The sequence below is a fragment of the Peromyscus californicus genome, unplaced genomic scaffold (assembly GCF_007827085.1).
Source record: "Peromyscus californicus insignis strain IS unplaced genomic scaffold, ASM782708v3 Scaffold_9__1_contigs__length_137607984, whole genome shotgun sequence".
In the NCBI taxonomy this organism is placed as follows: domain Eukaryota; kingdom Metazoa; phylum Chordata; class Mammalia; order Rodentia; family Cricetidae; genus Peromyscus; species Peromyscus californicus.
The window spans coordinates 124,217,172-124,240,869 of NW_026294617.1; the positions used below are offsets into that span (position 1 = coordinate 124,217,172).

The window sequence follows — 23,698 nt, forward strand, 5'->3', positions numbered from 1 at the left end:
GAGCAATTACATGGCAAGAAGTCATTTCCAAGCCTGGGAACAATCAAGAATGCAATGAAGTGAGAGAAGTTGGGAAAATGAGATTCTAGCATCAGAACAATAAAGTATGGAAAATTGAAACTCCAGATTAAGGCAGACACAGGATTATCTTCATCAAACATTTTAAAGCCCTTCACATTGGTGAGAAACTTCTATAGCTCATTTACCTACTCAATAGCCAAGACTATGGCCAGGCAGCACCATGGAGGGGTTCTCTAAATACCCAAAACAGAAGTGAAAGGAAATTTTCTCTCCCCAACCCCCTGTAGCACTAGTGAAACAAAGCAGCAGAGGAGAGCTCCTGACAACGTGCCTAAGGGCGAGCTGTAGACTTAGGTATTTGACTGGTAGTGCAAGTTTGTGTGCGTGTACACACGTGTGTGTACGTGTACACATATGTGTGTGTACATGTGATGGGCAAGAAATAATCTCCAGTGTCACTCACAGGAAAGTCTTTCAGTGGCCTGGAACTATCCAGCAGGCTAGGCTGACTGGCCAGCCACTAAGTCTCAGGGATCCATTACAAGCATGTATCACCACGTCCTGTTTTTGTTTGTTTGTTTGTTTGTTTTGTTTTTTAGTTCATTCTGGGGATTGAAACCATGTCCTCAAACTAGATAGAGTGAGCTATCTGTTCAGCTCCCAAAGGCATTTATTAGTCCTCACTATAGCATATATATTTTCAACTACTTTAGGGTACTAGGAATTCCACTATTTTCAATTTATTTTAAATAATCAGCATTTTCAAAAGTTTTCTTTCCTTTTTGGATGGAGACTGAAGACTGAGTCTATGTCACCTACTTGCTAGGTAGGTTCTTTAATCACAAAGCTAAGCCCCAGCTATTCTTTCCCCAAATGTTTTAGTAACTTGGAAATACTTTGGAAATGTGAAAACATATTAACATGCCATGAAACTAGGGATAAAAAGCACTAAAATTTTCTAAGTTTATTCTCATTTTATTTTAAAGTTCGAACAAGAAATGACCACATTAGTTTCTCTAGGAGAAGGCTGTAATGACTTTACTAATTTTCATTTCTATATTATTTCCAAGTTTTTTTCTTATTGAGACTGTGATAAATGGCTACCAACTTGACACAGTTTTCATATCAGGTGACACCTGAAGGAACTTTGGGATTATAGAAACATCAAAAGTAGTTATGAGTATATACTATACTATAAACAGCCCCACACGTTACCATATATTCTCTTCCAATAACCTCTAGCACATTTTACAACCAAGAAATAAGTGAGTCTAAGGCTCTGAGGTTCACAGTGAGAACGAGGTTACACCTTAAACTGACCCCATCTGAAGTATCTCAGCCCCCAAATAAAAAACCTGGTACCATGATAGGAATAATTAGATGACATTTAGCTCACAGCAGTATAAGAAATGGAGTCAACCAGAAGGTGGCAGAATGGGGCTATGAAGAATTGAAATTCAAATCTACAAAAATTCTTTTGTCATTTCTGCAAGGTTTGAACAACAGATGAAAACCACAATTTTAGACCCTTAATCCAGATGATATGCTAGGAATACACAAGAATATTATTTGATGTACACAAATCAGGTTATAAAACTCTCACACAGACCATCCTATCAAAAGGCTAATCTCCATTTTCCTGCTCTCAGAAATTTATTTACACAATGCTAAAATAATAAGGCCCTCTCACATCCTTCATATCATTCCAACATTGCCTTTGAACTCACTAAAAATTCCTTGGAAAATTACTACAAATGCTATGCATGCCATTTAACATATTTTGCTTGGTAAGGCTGATAGTGGGTATGAGTAACAGCAAGGTGAAATCCTTTATAAAATTTCCTACTATTAAGAATAGTTAGCCGGGCGGTGGTGGCGCACGCCTTTAATCCCAGCACTCGGGAGGCAGAGCCAGGCGGATCTCTGTGAGTTCGAGGCCAGCCTGGTCTCCAAAGCGAGTTCCAGGAAAGGCGCAAAGCTACACAGAGAAACCCTGTCTCGAAAAAACCAAAAAAAAAAAAAAAAAAAAAAAAAAAAAAAGAATAGTTGATTTTATGCCGGGCGGTGGTGGCGCACGCCTTTAATCCCAGCACTCGGGAGGCAGAGCCAGGCGGATCTCTGTGAGTTCGAGGCCAGCCTGGGCTACCAAGTGAGTTCCAGGAAAGGCGCAAAGCTACACAGAGAAACCCTGTCTCGAAAAACCAAAAAAAAAAAAAAAAAAAAGAATAGTTGATTTTATATTGAGTGTTTTAATAAGGTTAACTATATTTTTCTTCAAATACCACTTGACTGTCTGTCTTTACATGCTGATTCCTACTACAGGGCCTAGAATACACAAACACTATAAGTTTTTGCTCAATTGCAAACAACATCAAGGTGAAAACTAAGACTGAAAACCAATGAACAGATACCTAAGACACTAGTGTGCATTAAAGTAGTTCACATAATTTTTTCATCTGAAAATAAAACACGGGTGCTAACAGCTCTCAGGTAGGGATGGAACCACCTAGAGACAAACTGGGAGAATTTAAAACTAGACCTGCCAACAGCAGCCCATTTACATAAGAAGGCCAGACTGAAGGGTCCAGAAGGAAACAGCTGGTGGGGGGTTGTGGTAGTTTGAATGTAACTGGGCCCCATAAGCTCATAGAGAGCAGCACTATTAGAAGCGTGGCCTTTTTCGAGTAAGTGTGGCCTTGTTGGAGGAAGTGTGTCACTGTGGGGGTGGGCTTTGAGGTCTCATATATGCTCAAGCCACACCTAGTGTTTCAGAATACTTCCTGCTGCCTGTGGGATCAAGATGTGCTCCTTCCCCAGCACCATGTCTGCCTGCATGCCACCATGTCCCATCATGATGAGAATAAACTAAACCTCTTACCTGTAAGTAAGCCACCCCCATTAAATGTTTTCCTTTACAAGAGGTGCTGTGGTCATGGGTGTCTTTTTACAGCAATAGAAACCCTAACTAGACAGGGGTGATTGTGAGGTCTGCAATAGTATTTAGGGGAGCAGGTGCTTCAACAGGTCTCACATGAGGGCTCCAAAGGGCAATGGTGACCTCCAGAGCCACAGGAGCCAGGGCCTGTGTTAGGAGATTCACCAAATCTATCAGACTTAAGCACTACATGGAGGACAAAGCAGTCTCTACCTAGTGGTGGAATCAAAGAGCTGGTAGGGCCCACTTGGAGTCACAGGGAGAGACACATGTGTCATGTGGAGACAGAGAGGGAGGGCAGCCAGAGGAGAGGCTGCCTCTAGGAAGCAGACAGAAACACTGGTGCAGAGACAACTGAAGAAGAAACTTCAGGTCTCCTCTAACTCTAGCTCTATGTTCGAAAGGAGTTCCCGATAACACACAATACTTTAACTGGACTCCTCTGCTTCCCACTGTCCATTCTTTCAGGTACAAAGGGAAGAGCTAAAGCATTCTGCAGGGGAACTAAGATGGAAGAGGTTATTTGAGCTCTAACTGAGAAGATGGTTTGGAATTGCTGATGAAAAGTATAAGTTACCAAGGCCTAATTTGAATGTGCATGAGTATAATTTACATATTAAAACACTCAAATAAAAGTTTAAATTAAAAACACAATGAAATGTCAGATTATTAAAGATGAGCCACAGATCAATAAACCATCAATATTCTTACATAGAAAAGCTAATCATAAGAAGTTTGCAGATCATATCAAAGTATTAAGTAGGGCAAAATTCCAAACAGAATACACACTTGGTTACATAGTCAATTTAAGAAAAATAATATGAACATGTTAGAACAACATCTTTATATCTTTTCATAACAGACACAGATGATTAACACTGACAAAGACACACAAACCTCAATGGTCAATAGAACAACAAAGATAAGGATTAATGAGCACTATACTTCAAAATTAATTTAAAACAAGTTATTACCAAAAAATCCTGGCATGCTCTGAAATCTTAAAACTCACAGAAGAAAGAAACTTACCAAGGACCAGAAAATAGTGATGTTTCTTCAAATGCAAAAATATATCTGGGGACTACAAGGTGGAGATGGAAATGGCAGACACTCTATTACTAAAGTTACGATTGGAAATTCTAAGAATTATTACTTCATGCACTGCTAAGAGAAAACAAAGTTTAGTGATTTAACCATGGTGTGATTTATTAATTCCAATTTTATAGTCAGTTACTGAGAACTCTTTAGACTTTGATACAACTTTTTATATTGCTCTAGACTATACAATGAAAAAATATTCAACAAAAATACTCAAGAATTCCCCAAATCCCTTTACATTCAGAATCTAATTTTTGAATCATTCTGTGACTCAGTCATTACTAAGTTTTTACATCATTATTTGTTATCTTTTATGACATAAAACTATTATAAACATTCAGTGCTAAAGTTTTTTTCTTTTCTTTCTTTCTTTTTTTTGTTTTTTTTGCTGAAGTTTTTCTTGCACGGCTTTATTAGCACTTCCTATGTTTTCTTCCTAGCTGTGGATACTGATTCAGTATCTGTGCATACAATGACAAGTCTGTCACAGATGCCTGGTTGACCATATCTATGAAACTATGAGGTTTAGAAAGCAGTCTAATACCAAAATACCTAAAGCTAAAAAAAATTATGCATGTTAGAGTCAATATAGCACCAAATATACTTATCCACTGAAAAAAGTGTTTTCTGCCCTGTAATTATGCACTCTGATGTTTTATAAGGCTGAGTCCTCGGAAGAGATGGCTTCTATCACGGAGACATAATAAATTCCTTAACACAAAGTTGAGAGTGCCACCTGGGTGTTCTGGATGCCTCACTTCACTGAAATTGTAGGCTAGAGGAGGTCCTATCTTTGGGTGACTCAGCAGTGAGGCACCATCTTCTGCTATAAAATGCTGATGTGCAGCATGCTGTAGATCCATGCAACCTTGAGAGTATCATCTGGTAATTTCCATATTGATGACAAAAACAGATGAATTCAGCAGTCCAATAGGATGACTCTTGATTTACCAAGGTACAAATTATAAGGGTGTAAAAGTAACACACATCCAGGCCGTGGGACCGGGTCCTGTGCTCATTGCATGAGTCGGCTGTTTGAAACCTGGGGCCTATGCAGGGTCGCTTGGCTCGGCATGGGAGGAGGGGACTGGACCTGCCTGGACTGAGTCTACCAGGTTGATCTCAGTCCTCGGGGGAGGCTTTGCCCTGGAGGAGGTGGGAATGGGGGATGGGGTGGGGGGAAGATGAGGGGGGCGGGAGGGGTGAGAACAAGGGAATTCGTGGCTGATATGTAGAACTGAATTGTATTGCAAAATAAAAAAAAAAAAAGAAACTGATATTTTAAATTCTGAATTTTCATTGTTTTCCAGGCTGGCAATATGCATTAAGATACGTTCTTGAGATGCTGGGCAATGGAAGTGAGGTCCTGCTTCCAATCCACCACATGATACTCATACACTGTGTTGCTAAGTGATCATAGTGCTCAACACATTCTTACTTAAAATATTTTCAGCTTAAGATGGATTTATCAGGAAACACTACCAAATTCTTGATGATTTAAGAGTAACTGTCTGAACTACTATGGCAAAGCACCCATTCTATCTTATACACTGTTGGTGGGAACATAGGATCAATGATAAAGTTATAAATATAACAGCAATTCCCAAACAAGATGACTATATTAGCTACCTATAAATAGTACTTTCTCAGTTTTGTGTGTATGTACATATTTGCTTGTTTATATAAACACCAAGGTCCTTTTCTGCTTCCCTCAATAATTTTACATAAGGTATGATTATGGAAGCTTCAACTTACCAGAACTGCAAGAAATCATGGTGAGTATCATGAGGAAATGACATGAACAAATATCTAGGGACTGACAAAAGGGACGGATGGTTTCTGGGGTGTCTCTTTTTGAAAAGCTGTGTTTTCATTTATATGAACAATGGCAGCATGCCTGAGGTGGAGCATACAGTGAATGCCCCACACCTTTCCCTTCCCCTGTGATGGTAGAAGAGGGAAAGCTATAAAGTACATTTCCTGGACTCTACTGCTAAAGTTTGAGATACAAATTAAGCCACCTACTGTAGCTAAAGTTTTCCTGCCTGGCCCACAGTCAGGACAAATCTCTCTCACCTGCCAGTCCCACAGCTGCTCAAACCCGACCAAGTAAACACAGAGACTTATATTGGTTACAAACTGTTTGGCCATTGGCTAGGCAGGAAGTGTAGGCGGGACAAGGAGGAGAATAAAGCTGGGAAGTGGAAGGCTGAGTCAGAAAGACACTGCCAGCCGCCACGATGACATACAGCATGTGAAGATGCTGGTAAGGCACGAGCCACGTGGCAAGGTATAAATTAATGGAAATGGATTAATTTAAGCTGTAAGAACAGTTAGCAAGAAGCCTGCCACGGCCATACAGTTTGTAACCAATATAAGTCTCTGTGTTTACTTGGTCGGGTTTGAGCGGCTGTGGGACTGGCAGGTGAGAGAGATTTGTCCTGACTGTGGGCCAGGCAGGAAAACTTTAGCTACAAATGGCGCCCAACGTGGGGCAAGAGTTTCCACCTAAAAACTGAGAAAAAAGATTCTAAAACGGAGCTAAAAACAGCTTCCTAATTGTCTCTCTCAAATGAGCGGCAGCTGCTGGTTTGAGCTACTGGTGGGTTACTAGCATGAGCGCTTGACCTGCAGTATGGCAGAATGAGGCCTCTGCAAGTGGCACATTAGGCTGCATGGTGGATTTAGACTTTGCTAGCACAAAACAAAAAAAAAGAGGTTTCTGGGCTACATGCTGCTTGGATAAAAGCATAGACCCACGATAGCTCCCAGAGCTGGTGGTAAACCACGGTCATGTTGGGAAGCTGAGGTGGGCGGAGCCAGCAGCCACAGCTGCTGCAGTTTAAAGCAATAGATTCACAATAAGACAGATTCAGATATAATAGTTTACAGTGTGTGTAAAATATACGTAGGCTTGAAAGAGACAAAAAAGGTGATATATACAGTTATATAAACAAATACATAGTTTTAAAAAATAAAGTCTTTAAAGAGACAGTAAAATTAATATAAAAAATAAGCCACATGAAGATGAATATTATACAGAGAATCTGGATTGTGTTGTCTTTGGGATTTTTAACTGCAGAAAAACATTTGATTATAAAAGCTGTTGAGTTATGCCAAAATGTATATTTTAAAGGTATCTTGACTTCAAAATTTGGATATAAGGATATGTTGCTTTGGAAAAGAGTCTCTGCTTTTGTTCCCACAGAAAGTCAAAGGCTATGGATTTGTTCCAGATTAAGATACATCAGGTTTGACCAGCCAAGACCCCCTGAAAGGTCTCCGATGACACCATGGCCCAGATGATTCAACATCCAGAATGGTTTCAAGGCAACTGGCTCAGACGATACAGCCTCATAGACTACTCCATGATCCTAAAATTTTCTTTGTGTCCCCATAAGATACAGTGCCCCCCTCCAGCAGGAAGTAGTAAGAGAAGCTACGCCCAAATTCCCAAATTATATGTAATTTTACTTTGTTAAGGTTAAACCTACTATGAGCACTTTTATACTGTCTGCAGAACTCCTGTTAACACAGTGTGTGAGTTACTTTAGCTCCACCTTCTGAGTAACGGAAAAGGTCACATTAGTATTTTAAGACAAAGGTGACAGAGGCAGAGACAAAGACAGACAAAGTATAATTACAGTATTTGAGATTCTGGACATTGATAAAGTCCTAAAGTCAATCTTACTACTTTTGTTCTCAAATTACTGAGAATTATTTTTTCTTTCTTTTCTTTTTTTTTTTTTTGAGACAAGATCTTATTATGTAACTTCACTTGACCTTGAACTTGTGGTCCCCCTGCCTCCTGTCTCCCTAGTGACAGGATTACACCGTTTGCTTCAGTCCTTTTGAGTAAGCTTTCGCAACTTGAAATAAAAAACAATAACAACAAAACCCTAATTCCAAAACCAAGAATAATTTACATTATTCTACTTTTATATGTATTAACTGCTTTCTGTTTATAAGTTTATTTTTAAGTTATGAGGGGAAAAAAGCCTACGTCACTTTCTTCAATCAAAGAAATGTGTGTTATGGATGGTTTGAAATCACTCATGAGCAAACCTAACCAACAGATCATGTTGTGAATAATGAACAAAAGAGGGCAGCAAAGGTGTCAAAAATGGCTGCAAACTAGTGTTAGACTCAAGACCACTGACACTGCACCCTACTGATAAAACACAGTGACCCTAAGATCTGTCCAGCAGTCCCAGATCTTCCTGCTGTGGTCACTGCCAGTATCTTCTGCTGCTCAGTGACCTTGACAGACAACTGCTGCTTGGGAAACAGACCTGAGGGACCAATGTATGTTATTACAGGTTTTATCCTCAGTATCCAAACAATTAATAGCAAAGAATAACCATAATAATGATGGAATTCTAATTATATGTAGAATTAAAATACATTTAAAAATACAGCTAAGTTTCTAGAAATGGGTGACCAACAGTATGACATGGCTCTTAATACTTATTGGAATTTATAAAGTAATAGTCTTATATTACAGTGTATTAAGTCATGGACAAAGATAATGTCTAGAGAAACTGAGAAGAGCACAACTTAAAACCAACAAGTGAACACAAAGTGTTGAACAGGAAGATCTGAAGCAAAGTGAGAAAATGATCTGTATGACAAAAACCACAGAAACAAGTGACAAGCAGAAAACCAAATATATTAGCGGATACCTCAGTCTATAAAGAAACTAAGCAGAAAACAAAATTGTTAGAGGTGATTAGCAAAACCTCAATTATTCTAGCAAAGTCCTTACATATAAGTATTGAGATGCTTAAAGATTATTAGAAAAAGTGTGTCATATATATGCTAGTAAGAATTAATGGATGAACAAAACTAACGCCTGACAAACTCAAGAAGGAAGTTTATAAAGACACCAAATAACTATCACAGAAAAAAATCCTAAAATCACCATATTAAAGTACAGAATTTACGTATTTAAAATGAAATTTGGCACACTGGCAGGAAACACACAGACCCAGTGAGATACTTCAAATGTCTAACTATAATAGATTAAAAGATAATCAATAAAAATAAATAATACTGATCCACATAGTGACCAACGTTGTCTAAAACTGTGCGATGTTTTAGGATTGGGAGAAGAATGTAAGCAGAAAGTACAGGAAATATATTCTTCAAAATCAACAGGATATTTACCAGAAATAATTATACCCTATATAGTGGCTCATATGTCAAGTCCAAAAATTTTAAGAATGAAAGTCTTTCAAAATACATTCTCATCTCAATGAAATTAAACTAAAAAAAATACACAAACATTTGAAAACAAAATATTAGAAGCCATTAGTCAAAGAAAATGTCATAAAAATCTAAATATATAGGAAAACTTCAGCAAACTAAACTCACTTCTACATAAAGGATGCAAAATGGTATTTCCCAACTAAGCTGAGCTTTTCCTAGATGTGAAATATTGGTTTAACATTCAAAACTCATAGCTGTAAAAGTAACTTTGAATAGATTCTTCATTGTTCTAATTTGTTTTCTGTTGCTATGTAAACACCATGACCAAAGGCAACTTGGAAAGCAATGGCTTACAGACTTACACTTGCAGGCCACAGTCCACCACTGAGGGACGTAGGAGAGGAACTCAAGGCATGGCTCTACAGGCAAGAATCATGGAGGATACTTGTAGTGGGTAGCCATTCCAACTTTGATCTGGAAGTTCCAACCCCCATTGAGATTTGGCAACTGTCACACCTACAAGGCGGGGCCAAGGGAGGCGCCTGGAGACCTGAGATCTGGATGGGCTGCGCTCTCTCTCTGTTCCGGAACCCTGGATGGTGGAGGTGGGCCAAGCAGAGCTCCAGAGAACACCGCTGGACTGCGATACACCTTCCCCAGACCCCGCGACCTACCTATCCCTTAATTTGTAAGTTACGCCATTAAATAAATCTCCTTTTAACTACGTGGAGTGGCCTTAATAATTTCACCAATAGATACTACTTGCAGGCTTGCTCTCTGGCTGTGCGCTGCCAGCTTTCTTATAGCGCCACTCCATCTGCTCAGGGATGCTGCCACCTTCAGTAGGCTGGACCCTCAAAGCAATCAATCATCTATCAAGACAATTTTCCACAAATACAAGACAATCGGATATGGGCAATCCCCCAATGACTCTGGCTATGTCTGACAGCTGAAGCTAACTAGGATACCCATTCTCTATTATATATGTACAGATTCTTATACATATAAGTAATAATATTGTATGCTCACATGTGTATACGAGATTATATACATATATTACATGATAGATACACAATATACAATTTGTGTAGGTCAGACAAAGAATAGACCTTCTTTAATCAGATAAAGGTGTCATTAGAGGAACACTCTTGAAAGGACATTGAGATCCTGAGCCTTCCTATAGCCTTCTGCTTTCAGGCTACCACAAGGTGAAGTTTTGTCCTACCACATCTGACACCATGACCCAAAACGAATCTTCGTCTCAGGTATTCTGTCACAGCAACAGTAACAATAAAAATAATCTAATGCTACACACACACACACACACACACACACACACACACACACACACACACACGACTTATAATTAACAGAATTACCAAGATTCCAAGATAGGTCAGTATAAAATATCTCAGAACTTCAAGCGGAAGATGAAACATATTCTCCCTTATGAACATACGTGACTTCCCATCTGGTATCTGATTTTCACTGTGACATATGAGACATGATTATTACTAGAAGAGGAAGACAGTGAAAAAGGCAGACAGAAGACTGAAACAGAGACCATGAAGAATGAGAGAGCAGTTCAGGGACCGTGGGAAACAGTCATTATGCTGACAGCCCACTTGAAGATGACAAGGATTCACAGCACCCTGCTGCATGGCTTTCTCAAGTGCTCAACTCTTGGCTGACAGCATGGAGAAGGAGGATAGCTGAGTCTTTCAGAGTTGGGTTTTATCAAACAGATACGATAAAAAAGAATTGCAAAGGCTTTTGGGTACCCTGTTATCACGACTGGTTAAGAAGGAAAAATGAAGTGAGAGGCCTAGTGGATGAATAGGTAAGAGCCTTTTAAAGGCATCCAGAAAGAAGGCATTGTGTTCAGAGAATGACAGCTACACAGACAGGCAATCAGGGAGCAGTTCATGAATATGACAAGGTTCTTGATGAGATGAGGTATCCAAATTATGACAAAGAAGGAGGTTACAGATAACAAAGCCAGATTTGTGAGACCTAATGATGATGGATGGTTATCCACACAGAATTTGAAACCACTCAAATGAATGCAGGCCTTAAGAACTGAAGAGATTGTAAGTGAGATGTCCATGCTTTTGGTAAACAGGAAGCAAGCAAGACAAAGATTAAAATAACAGCAACAAGAGGTAGCCGTAGTACAGATGGGTGATGGATGCCTAAAATGAAGGAGTTTTCAAAAGGCAACAATTGTTCTAATCTAGTATCTACCTACCTCCCTAAGACCAATTTTCTTCTCCCAATTCAAGTGTTGTTAATTTGGGGTCTGGAGAGATGGCTTAGTGGTTAAAAGTTTGTAAGAGTTAGGTTTCTAGCATCTATTTCAAGACTGCCTGTAACTCCAGTTCTAAAGGGATCTGACACTTTTGGGCTTCACAGGCACCTACACACACCTTTAAAAGAAGTGATATGGCTTTGATACATTAAACTGCTCTGTACCAAAGAAAGGCAATCACATCAGGTAAAGTAGCTATTATCCCCAAATGCTCAATGTAGTAGAGTACCCCCCAATGGGGGGGGGGGGGACACAGGTGGGAGTTATAAACATTTCCAAAATAGAATTTAATTTAAAAGTTGTATGTACATGGGTGTTTTGCATGCATGAATGTCTGTGCCCCATATGCATGCCTGGTGCCTGTGGAGGCTACATGAGGATGACAGACCCTCTGGAAATGGAGTTACAAATGTTTCTGAGACAGTATGTGGGTGCTAGGAATTGAACCCAAGTCCTCTGCAAGAGCACAAGTGCTCTTAACCACCACTGAGCAATCTCTCCAGCCCCTGAATTTGATATTTCTGTTACCCATTAAACCATGCATGATTTTAGTTTTCACCATAACATGAGCCAACAACCCTAGCACACCCTGGAGTCAAAACACTAAACAAGCTCTCCACTTCCTGTATGGATGAAATTGTCATCAGCCATTTTTCTGGACCTCCAGCCATACCATGCCTTTCCCACCATGATGTACTCCATCCCTCAGGAACGGTAGGCACAGTTGCTACACTCATCACCCATGCACTCCCAGAGTTTAATGAAATATGAAGTAGCCAATGTCTAGCTCCTACTTAATAATGACAATCTCCCCTGAAAAGGGCACACATGCCTAGTATAATATGGGTCAGTTAATACTCATGAAGATAGAGGGAAAATGCAGAGCAGGCTTGGATGACAGAACACAGTGATGTGTGCAATCTCAGAGTTTACCTCTATAAAACAAAACCTCCTTTAAGTTTGATCACTTACAGAAGGAAGCAAGTGAGCATCCCCCCAGCCAGAGGATGCAGATGGAGCCACGAGGATGCAGATGGAGCCATGACTCTCAGACAGGATTTGTGACAGGGCTTTAAGAGCCATGTGGAAGATTAACATCAATGGCTCCTCTACTAATCATTCTAAAATGAAGACAGGATGCAGACTACTGTAGCAGGGACTGAAAGCCACAAGTTTCAGCGTAAAAGCTTCTAGAACGGTTATTGGAGGTCAGAGTGGAAGTTCATCACAATTACACCACCTACAGCTCTGGTAGCTGGATTCTGGTTCCATATGATAAAGATGGCAATTTTAGTCATATAGAGCTATGGGATTCAATAAGTGATTTTAATGAAGTCCAAACTACCAAGGAGCTTTTTAAAATCAGAGTGCAGAAAGCTGACTGTGTAGGTATCTCCAGTATGTAAAAGAAGAGATTTCAACATGGTATGATCATACAATGAGTAAGTGACTTATAAACAATGAGTGACAGTGTCCTAGTTAATGAAATTAACAGGTCTACGTTTCCTAGAACTCAGCTGCCTTTCACTTGAGTCCACATGCTTGCTGATGCTGTGCCCACCCCCTCTCCACAGCAGCCTTCTGCAGGCTGTTTCCACCAAGGAAAAGGAATCATGTGGTACATCCACTATCCAGAAGCTCCTCTTTCAATGCCTTTGTTGATGCAAGTAAGGGTGATGACCTGCTTCCTGCTGGCACTGAGGATTATGTCCATGTAAGAATTCAACAGAGAAACATCAGGAAGACCTCATTACTGACCAAGGAATTGATGATGATTACAATAAAAAGAAACTAGTGAAGGCGTTTAAGAAGAAATTTGCCTGCAATGGTACTGTGATTGAGCATCTCCAGAAATGTAAGTCAACTTCGGGGTGACCAGATTAAGAACATATGTCAGCTCCTGATAGACTGGGCAGGCTAAGGATGCTCAGCTGGCTGTACACGGGTTTCACATGCCTGTAGCACTCTGATGCTTAAGTGAGGATTTTCTTGTAATGAGTAAATTTTCCCTTCTGTCACTTGCCACGGGTTTAAAACTCTCACAGCTTGTGTAATGTAACCATTTGGAGTCTACTTTTAATGTGGACTAGTCTATCGTGCAATAAACTGAAGAGAGCCATTTAAAGAAAAGTTAACATCTTTTAGCATTGTAGGATAGATGCTGTTGAAACTACAGTGAAGTCTTGATTTTGTGTTTGTTCTCTGCCTTGTAATTTTGTTATCACTGTGTGTGATAAATATGTGTAAATATTAAAAAAATCTGCTACATGTAATGTTAAACCAATCTATTAAGTCATTTCATTGCCTAGAAAACTTCCTAGCCATGAAGTCCTGTAACTGTTTTGTACACATCATCTGTTTAGCACTTTAGCACTTCTGGCACTTCCGTGGCTTTTACTGATCCCTTAGCTGCTAAGGAGGCTACACTACAAACTAGTTTGTGTAGTGGATGACACTCCTCCTTCTCCTTCTGACTGCTGTGAGCATTGATAGCAGCAGCTTTCAACCTGTAGGTTCTGACCATGTTGGGGGTCGCATACCAGATATCCTGCATATCAGATATTTACATTACAATTCCTCACAGAAGCAAATGCAGTTATGAAGTAGCAATGAAATAATTTTATGGTGGGGGGTCACCACAACTTGAGGAACTGTATTAAAGAATCACAGCATTAGGAAGGTTGAGAACCATTGATTTATAGTATCCCGTAACGGTAGTTTTCAGATATTTGGATTAGGACTTTTGTGGTCCATATTGGGATGCACAGTAAGTTTTCTGGAAATTAAATGGCAGCAGACTTGTTTTTAAGTCCAGAGGCTTGAACCACATCCCCTGCACATGAATATTTGCTTACTTTCATTCTCTCGCTGTCTCTTCCCATCTAGTTCCACTGTACCTACAGATGTTGGCAGTTTCAGAAGACTTTTGCCCATTTGTGTTTCTATTCAATATTCAAAATATGGTGTAGATAATGCAGACGTTGAAGGGATGGGTGTCTGTGCGTTAATGCTCTCTGGTAGGGTTGCTCTATAAGCAGATGGATCAAACAGCTATGCACTCACAAAGCAGAAATGAACCAAAGTGAAAAGGAGGACTCCTGGGCAGTGTCTTTTGATCGTAACATGGTAATTTTGAGGATGCTAGTGCTTTCTTCTAAACTGGCTGTAAAACTCATTCCAAATTACTCTTCCTCCATCAACCTGCCTGCCACGGACTCACGTACAACTATGTTATAGCAACCTTCCCAAGTATATTGGTAGGTATGTGTGTAATCTCAGAATGTACAGGTAGCATGGTATGACCTATAAGAACCCTATAACAACCCGGTAATGGTGGCTTCATTTACACTGCTCACACTTCTATAATAGGCCTCAGGGAAGGTCACAGGTTTTTGTTGTTGTTGTTTTAAGTAGTGTCTTTCTACATGCCCTCAAATACAAATCAAAACAGAATGGAGTCTTGCTTCAGCTTTGCTTTTGCTCAGCAATCCAGTTAATTAGTTTGTGTGTAAGGGAAAGCTGTGTAAGTCTTTTTATTTAAAATAAAATAGATTTGTATTTAAAAGCATACTTACTGACAGATACTGTTTATGCCCCACAGATCACATTGTCCAGTAAAGAAAACAACCGGGAAACAAGGTAGCTGGAGTGCTGCAAACACAGGTGTTACATTTTAAACCAGAACTCAACAGACAACTGTAGACTACTCAGGAATTCTGCACTCTCCCCTATATAAACTCCCAGGCTTCCTTTCTGCCCTAGTGCCAATGCCAGGCCCGTGTGCCCTACACCTTACCATAAACAGTTGTGAACAAGAATCAAGTCTCACTTTCATTGGCATCTATGCTTTGCACAGTGCCTGGTGTGAAACAGTAAGTACTGACTGAGAATGATCAAAGGGCTGAATGAATGACAGATACATGAGTATTTTTTCGTGTAAGTCTGATTTGCAGGGTAATTTATCTCAGAACTACAGCTGAAGATGCAACATAATCTCCCCTATGAACACACATGACTCCTGATCTACAGGGAAGCTGAACTGGTACTCGAGGAGCTACATTACCAGCAGAGCCAGCCCCTATAAAGGAGCTATAAACTACCTGGACTAGCACACTCTTTCAAATCTGTGGCTTACACAGTCTTCTGCTCCTCCCTGGGCACCTACTAAAAAACAATGACAAATTTGGTAAAGTGAGACCATAAATTAGTCAAACCTCAAACCCTGTCTTAATTTTTAAGGATGAACTCTACATAGAAAAGACAGGTTTGCTGAATAGTACTCCATTGTGTATATGTACCACATTTTTAAAATCCATTCTTCAGTTGAGGGGCATTTAGATTGTTTCCAGGTTCTGGCTATTACGAATAATGCTGTTATGAACATAGTTGAGCATTCCTTGGGTATACGCCCAAGAGTGGTATAGCTGGGTCTTGAGGAAGGTTGATTCCCAATTTTCTGAGAAACTGCCATACTGATTTCCAAAGTGGCTGTACAAGTTTGCACTCTCACCAACAGTGGAGGAGTGTTCTCCTTGCTCCACATCCTCTCCAACAGAAGCTGTCTTCAGTGTTTTTGATCTTAGCCATTCTGACAGGTATAAGATGGTATCTCAGAGTCATTTTGATTTGCATTTCCCTGATGACTAAGGATGTTGAGCAATTCCTTAAATGTCTTTCGGCCATTAGAGATTCTTCTGTTGAGAATTCTTTGTTTAGCTCTGTAGCCCATTTTTTAATTTGACTGTTAGGTATTTTGAAGTCTAGTTTCTTGAGTTCTTTATATATTTTGGAGATCAGCCCTCTGCCAGATGTGGGGTTGGTGGAGCTCTTTTCCCATTCTGTAGGCTGTCATTTTGTCTTACTGGCCGTGTCCTTTGCCCTACAAGACCTTCAGTTTTAAGAGGTCCCATTTATTAATTGTTGCTCTCAGTGTCTATGCTATTGGTGGTATATTTAGGAAGTGATATCCTTTGTTAATGCATTCAAGACTACTTCCTACTTTCTCTTCTAGCAGGTTTGGTGTAACTGGATTTATGTTGAGGCCTTTGATCCACTTGGACTTGAGTTTTGTGCATGGTAATAGAGATGTATCTATTTGCAATCTTCTGCATGTTGACATCCACTTATGCCAGCACCATTTGTTGAAGATCCTTTCTTCTTTCCATTGTACAGTTTTGGCTTTTTTGTCAAAAATCAGGTGTTCATAGGTGTGTGGATCAATGTCAGGGTCTTCAATTCAATTCCATTGGTCCACATGTCGGTTTTTATGCCAGTACCAAGCTGTTTTTATTACTATAGCTCTATAGTAGAGCTTGAAGTCAGGGATCATGATGCCTCCAGAGGTTGCTTTATTGTACAGGATTCTTTTAGCTATCCTGAGTTTTTTGTTTTTCCAGCCAAACTACTGCAAACACATGAACTGTGGACCAATAAATGAGGAGCCCCCACGGTATTAGACTAGGCCCTCTCAATAGTCGAGACAGATGTTTAGCTTGAACTGTTTAGGGGGCTCCCCAGGCAGTGGGATCGGGACTGTCCCTGATGCATGAACGGCTCTTTGGAGCCTAGTGTCTATGGTGGGACACTTTACACAGCCTTGGTGCAGGGAAGATGGGCCTGGACCTGCCTCAACTGAATGTACCAGGCTCTGCTGACTCCCCATGGGAGACCTTGCCTTGAAGGAGGTAGGAATGGGGGTGGGTTGTGGGGGAAGGCTGGGAGGGGCAGAAGGAAGGAGGAGAGGGGATCTGTGATTGGTAGGTAATATGAATAGAAAATCTTTTAATAATAAAAAAAATAAAAAAGAAAAGTCAGGTTTACCATAAACTTTCAGACTGAAATTCAACAATTGCCTTAAAGGAAAACAAAAATTTCAGAAGTCACCAAAAGAGTCAGCATGTGAATCTGGAACATGACCATAAAGTGTGACATTCCTAGCTTGCTGTAGCAAGCCCAGTAAGACATGGCATCTATATTGGATTTCAACTAAGCTAGTGCAGTAAATTCAATTGGTGCTTTTCTGTTTTTAGAAGAATCCCAAATCTAACTCCCAAAACCATTTGCTTAAACATAGAACAGTCAATCTAATTTATGACAAAATACTGTCTTTCATAAAGCAACTCATTGCCTGAATCCCATACACTAAAACACACTAAAGGACACTGGAGCTAAATGACCAAATCAAGGGCAATGATTTATTTTGAAAACCCACATTGTATCACATCTCTCTCCCTCCTTGACTTCAAAGTCTATAACAGTTGTTTTTTAGGATCCCATTCTGAGTCTTCCCATGAGGTGGCCTCTGCCCTTTCTTCAGTTTTTTCCTTAGACAACCTCTATCACCAAGCCCATACATAAACTACCATTTAGTTATAACAATTTACTTCCTAAGCTTGACATTATGCTCTTCCTCTCCTTTGAGCTGCTCCTATAGTCCCTCTGGTGGATGTTTCTCATTTTCAGTATCCCACTACAGGTCCATCTCTTAGAAAGTCTTTTTTGAATCTCATCTACCTCATCCCAGTGGAAGAGACCATTCCTTCTCTTGGCTCCCCTACTAATCTTTTATGAAATAATATTTTTGTTGTTGCTTTATGTCTTTCTTTTTGAAAATATAACCAATCCTTATACTTACAGTCTCACATATACTCTAGCACATATTGGCTCACCTCTGTGTACTGAATAAATGAATGGAAGGATAAGGAAAAATATTATATACAGTGTTTTATGTCTGTGTTCAAGTTTCTCATGATATAAGGCAGGCTAGCCTTTAATTCATGATTATCCTGCCCCAGTCTATCTATTACTGGTATTACAGGTGTGTGCCACCACTTCTGTTGGAGGAATGTACATGAATGTGATATGTATGCGAGTCTGGCTACACATATAAAGATCAAAGGGAAACCTCAGCGGTTAGACTTCAACAACCTTGTTGGACCGAGAGTCTCTATTGTTTGCAGCAGAGTACACCAGATAAGCTGAAGCTTCCAGGGTTTTCCTGTCTTGCCCCCCCTCCCCTCTCACCATAAAGAACTGAAATTACACTACTGTGCGGCCTCCCCTGAGTTCTGGTGATGTGAACTCAGGTCCTCATGCTTGCATGACTAAACATTTCATCCACTGAGCTGACTCTCCAGCCCTAGAAGTATGTTTTTAAAGAAAGATTAAATGCTGTAAATAATACAGTACTGATGTACATATATTTATCATCTATAAATTCTATATTTTTCTATTTAAAATAAGTTTTCACTGAAATTTATGATATATTTACCTGAGGAAATTTGGCCACTAATTTATGCTAGCATTTATTAGTCTCTGCCTATGTTCTTAATCATATAAATTATAATAATTACTTTATTTTGTTAATTCAATTAAGTATCAGAATTAACTGTGGTTAACTTGTAACTGTCTGTGAGGATCTTAACAGCTACTCTTCTCCAAGGCTGCTTCTGCCTCTCCGCCATGGCTGACTTTTCTAACAGCTACTCTGGCTTACCTACACTCTTCTCCAGGGCTGCCTCTGCCTCTCCACCATGGCTGACTTTTCTAAGCTGGCTTTCATGCTTCCCAATTATCCTGCTGCCAGCAAAGGCAACAACAACCTATGTCCTGTGTGAGGAGCCTTCACAGAACAGGAAAAATGATTCCCAAACAGGAGGCAGTGTTGAACAGTAATCCAAGCAAAGTTAAAAATCAAGAACTAAATGAGATCATATGTGTTATCAATCAAAATTGAGTTCGATATTTTGACTTTTTCTTCAAACCCAAGACTATTCCCAAATACCTCTGACAATATACTGAGAATCTGCTTCTAATTATCCTTTAAAAATTGATCTGATAAATAAAAAATTCTAAGATATAAGCAAGATGCAAGAGAACACTAAATTCATTTCTTGTCAACATTTGATCCTAGACAAGTTTTTCAACTTAAGTATACTTTCTTATATTTATTACTAAGTACCAACAAAAGGAACTTCAAGGAACTTCATGAGTATATACAAATTACTAAACCATAATTTGTTCACCAACTTTATAAATTGTTACTTAGAAGAAATGTTGACAGTTTTGAGGAAAACATAAGTCTAGAATTTTGTTCCTCTAAATACACTCATGATTACCAAATTACCAAAATTAGAGAAAGAAAGGATAGCATTTTTATTATATGTAAAGACAGCTATGTCAAAAGCATGGCCTGTCAATACACCAAACACCAACTAGATAGGTACAAGGTAAAATCTCAGTTCTTCAGAGGCAGCAGCTGCATTTTAAGTTTGTAGTAGCTACATCTGGGTAGAAACCACTTCACTTAGCATTGTAAGTGGAGAGCATGCCTATCATCATAGGAGCTGGATTAGATAGAACTATTTGAAATCATAGTAAAATGCAAAATTCTAAACACATTAATAATAGCAATGTAACTTCAAATGACTTTGTGGCTTGCTACCTAACAGGAATGTAAGGTACACATTTAGAAATGAGTAATAAACAAACATACAGCAATGAAGGATCTAAGGGTATAAAGTTATATATGGTTAATTCAGAATCTTTACCACATGGAAAATGAAATACCTATAAGGTAATTTAGCCCTTCATTTTACAGATGATGACATGAATCCAGAGAATGGGGCAGGAAAGATAATCTCTCTTATTTCAGACAGTTAGAAGATCCAAATAAAGTCATTATTGAAAGCAGTCACAATGTGATATAACTGATAAATTGAAACAAAGTGTGAGTTGTTCTGTGGGTCCTGAACTTGACTTTGCACTGGATACTCAGATTGCTCAGCATAAACCCTTGGGATCACAGGTTCTGAGATCAGCTTGCCTAAGTTCAAATGTCACTCCTTTATCAGTTACTATGCAGCCTTAAACAAGTTATACATCATTTCTTTACCCATTTTTTGAAAATGACAGAATACTGGAACCACTCCATAGGATTTGAAAAGATATGTATGACAGTGCAAAGCACCTAGAGAAATAGACACTCACTAGTTCTCAAAAAATGTTAAGAAGTTTGCATTTGTTGAACCTGTTCCTTTAATGACTTTCTCTGATCAACTTCTATTGACTTTCAAGGTCTTTTTTCTCTTCCTCTTTCTTTTGAGGCAAAGTCTCACAATGGCACTACTGCTCACCTAAACTTCCTATGCCTCCCAGATTAAAAGAAAAGCATGTGGTTTTGTATTATTAAGGCTATGTGAGTAACATACTTAATTCAAATTAAAACAGTCTTGAATTACAAGGACTGAAAACATCTCTGAGACTCTAGGCCTTCTGTTTCTAAACATTTATGGTTCTGTGTATTAACTGATGTTTAAATAACTACACTCAAATTTTGAAAGGCATTTATTTCAAGAGTAATTTTAAAAACACATAGGAGAAATATATAATGGCAAAAGTTGTTCTTTGAAACACCCCAATTCTATGGTGGTATTTTATTTGTACTGAAATGTGATTTTAATTGTATGTTAATAAATAAAGTTGTCCGGGGGTCAGAGCTATTAGAGCCATAGCAAGAGCGTGGCGGTGGTGGCGCACGCCTTTAATCCCAGCAATTGGTAGACAGAGCTAGGTAGATCTCTGTGTGTTCAAGGATACAGCCAACATTGGAGACACACGCCTTTAATCTCAATCCCAACCATAGAAGACCTGGAAGTCTCTACAGACAGGCAGTGACGAGGCAGTCATGTGTTTGGATTCACAACCAATGAGAAGGCAGAACAGAAAGACTATATAAAGACAAACACACAGGAAGTAGGTCTCTTTCAGAGAGGTCTCTTGGCTTAAGAGGCTAGCTGCAGGGTAAGGCTCTTAGCTCTGATCTCTTGGCTTTCTTCTTTGCATTGGTTCTGTGTTTCTTATTTAATAAGACGGTTGGTTACATCTACACAATTCTCTGAGGAACTCAAATTAATTTATCTGTAGAATGTGGAGATCAGAATGGAGTCCTTTAATTTTGTGAGTACAGGGGGAAGGTTTTAATGAGTGCAACACAAGCACCCAGATAGTCAAACCTAAAACAAACAAACAAACAAACAAAAAAGCCAACAAAACAAAACACCAAAATAATCCCTTCTCATTTATCTTTATGCCCAGCTTCATTCTTTGGGAGTATTTTTAGAACTAAGCTCTAGAATTACCTGTCTGTGGGAGGCTTATTCCTCGTCAAACTGAAAATCTTACCTTCATATCTTTAATTAGCTCTTCAAATCAAATACTTCCCTACTGATAATTTTCTGAGTTCTAATTTTACTTTCAGAATGTTAGCGCTTACATTTTACCTTTCAGCTGACACTAGATAGTAAAATTTTAATGTTTTATGCACAGGGTCCAAAACTAAACTCCAAACACCTGGTAAATATTCCGAAAGAAGATGGATTAATTATTTAGGGATGCAGGATGCAGTCAGAGCATCAGAGCTGTGCTTTACTGTTAATAATAGGACCACAACCCTACCTTCCTCGAGGTCTAGCACTTGAGCCTTGAGACGGGATGAATGCATAGACTGAACTCTTAAGATCATGTATATTTCTAAAAGTTTATTCTGTGTATCAAGAAAAATTTAAGTAATTACATTCAAATTTTGAGCCACAAAATTTTAAGAGTAATTCATTTGAAAAATACACAGAACAGTGAGGTATGTAATGATCAGACGTGTTCTGTCATTAAGCTTTAAAACATAACACAATTTCTTTGCTACACAAGAACACCAATACACATCAGCTAATGTTGCTCCAAAGGAAACCACAAAAGCCAATCCACAGTCTCATATGATCTTCCTATGAGATAATATTTGCTATCTTAGTTTGACACTCCACATTTTTTTCAAACTAGTATAATGATCTTCAGTTTCTATAAATAAACTTACACAAGATTTTGTCATAGCTACCAGTTTAAATTAACACTATCTAGGGGAAAACTGGTTTGGAAGCTTAATAGCAGAAATGTATAGATAACAGGAGAGAGGACTACCATTAAAAATACAAGAACTGTATAAGCACTTGCTAAGAAAATCATTGGGCTGATTCAACTATCAAGCACATTTTCATAACACACTTATACATATTGTACAAAAGATAAATAGAGAAATAGCAATGTGAAGTGGGCATAAAACTTTGTCATTCTTCATCCTTTGTGAATCAGTACAATTAGGCACCACATTTGCACAATTAATAAAGAACATGGAAATCCTACTTCTACATTGGCTTTTCAAAGTCTCCGTGTCACATGCTCACTAACAGTTTGTATGCTGTTCATGTAACTTTCTGGAACAAACCTTATTGATGAAATATAAACCATAAAATCTGACTTTGTTTTTTACATTACATGAAACGAATAGCTAGACCCTCTTCAGTCAATTCAATTCTGCTTTATTCATATAGACCAAAAGCTGCTTGCTTCAAGATAATTAATAAGGTTAGCTTCATTCTTCTGTTATAAACACAGACACAATGGGAGATATTATTTACATAAACATGAACTAATTGTCAGGCTTACTTCAAGTGCTAAGACGCCATTTACCTATGGCAATGTAACAAACAGCAAGTACCTTTAATTATTCTGAATTATAAAACCTATTGAACCCTATAATGGCACACAATTTTTCCTTCACAACCTATTACACTATACATACATACATACATACATACATATATATGTATGTGTGTGTTTATATATAAAACCATATTGCCAAACAGAAATTCAATTTCCACAATCTTTTTGTCTTGAGATTTGTTGTAAAGTACTGAATGCTTATATTGAATGCTTGCTCTCAAAAGAAACCAACCAACCCTGTCTGGAAGCATTTCAATTCCGAAAGACCTTTAAGTTTTACAGGCACCCTGACACATTCCTGGATGTCTAGAGTAAAAGCAAACCTAACTTTTTTTTTTTCTCAAATGAATAAAGTTGCTGCTTGTGTTTATGGTTGTCAGCTCTAATCAACAGGACTTAAGAAAGATCCTTCAACACTGAGGGTTAACGTCACCTTTGGAGACCTACACCAGCACTCACCTTGTGGTAAGATTGGGATGGATCCAGGAGATGGAGGAAAAAGAGCCAACTCAACCCAAAAGCACTACCTGTAGCTCCCTAAAAGAGGGCCAGGGTGTTGGGGGCGCTGGGAGAAG

The 23,698-nt window shown here is 38.9% G+C and overlaps 1 protein-coding gene across 1 annotated transcript in view; it reads right to left on the reverse strand.

The window, feature by feature from the left end:
- Positions 1 to 23,698, reverse strand: part of Prkacb (protein kinase cAMP-activated catalytic subunit beta) — a 95,749-nt gene that overhangs the window by 71,493 nt on the left and 558 nt on the right. The window lies entirely within an intron of this gene.